The sequence below is a fragment of the Salarias fasciatus genome (assembly GCF_902148845.1).
Source record: "Salarias fasciatus chromosome 7 unlocalized genomic scaffold, fSalaFa1.1 super_scaffold_4, whole genome shotgun sequence".
Classification (NCBI taxonomy): domain Eukaryota; kingdom Metazoa; phylum Chordata; class Actinopteri; order Blenniiformes; family Blenniidae; genus Salarias; species Salarias fasciatus.
The window spans coordinates 7209754-7210749 of NW_021941229.1; positions in this window are offsets into that span (position 1 = coordinate 7209754).

Below are 996 nucleotides of genomic sequence, written 5' to 3' on the forward strand. Positions count from 1 at the left end.
TTTGGACTCTGTGGGGTTTTTTTCTAAATTGTCACATATATAAATCAACATTTCTTAAAGGTGTTTAATCAAGGCAACGACTAAGATTAAAGCTTTGACATGCACAGACTTTTTTTTTTTTTTTTTCAGCCAAGCAGCTTATAGACACATTTTACCAAGAAGCAGACACTTTTGACAATAGGGGTGTTAAACAAAAGGCCTCTAGACCACAACTGGCTTGCAAAAGGCTCCAATCCAGCCCGCCAAAACACATAACAGTAAAAAATTTAAATAAACATTTATATTAATAAAATTTTTAAGAGGAGTCAGACTCCAGCAGAGGTAACGGCAGGAAAAACCTGCATAATGCAACAGATATAGAGGCTATTTGGACATTCAATGGAATTTTACACCCGAAGATTTAGTGAAAATTGACTTTATGTTGAGATTGTATTCATTGTTTGGTTTTAAGTACAGACATTTTTGTCACATATACGAAGAAATCTTCAGAGTTTAAAGCTTAACAATGGCGTTATTTTACTTTTACTTACTTTTACTATTTTACTAGGTCTTCTTTGGCAGAGCTTCATATGAAATAGCTCATGTGAGCTCAACTTCAGGAAAAAAGTTTTATAATTCTGTTCAGTTCCTAATTGCTATACATTTTAACTTTCGAACAAACAGACAAAGTTATACTCAAATGTTAAATATTAGCAGCCTTAGTCACAATTGTAGCTTGGAAAGCATGCTAAAGGAATGAAGTTTTTTTCTTTCTTTGAACCAATTATTGATCTAAAAGTGTGTTAGCTACTGTTAGCTTTGCTTAGCTGAGCTTCAGGAAATGTGAGCTGATCTGGTTTTCATCACGGTAAGTCTGTTTACCAGCTCATTTAGTAATCTACACAGCTTTTTAACACAATACACTCCTTATTTTCTGTTTTAGCTTCGACTTGTGCTTTTTTGATATATGACTTATATTCAGATAAGTGCTAGTAGATGCTAATTAACTAAATTTTC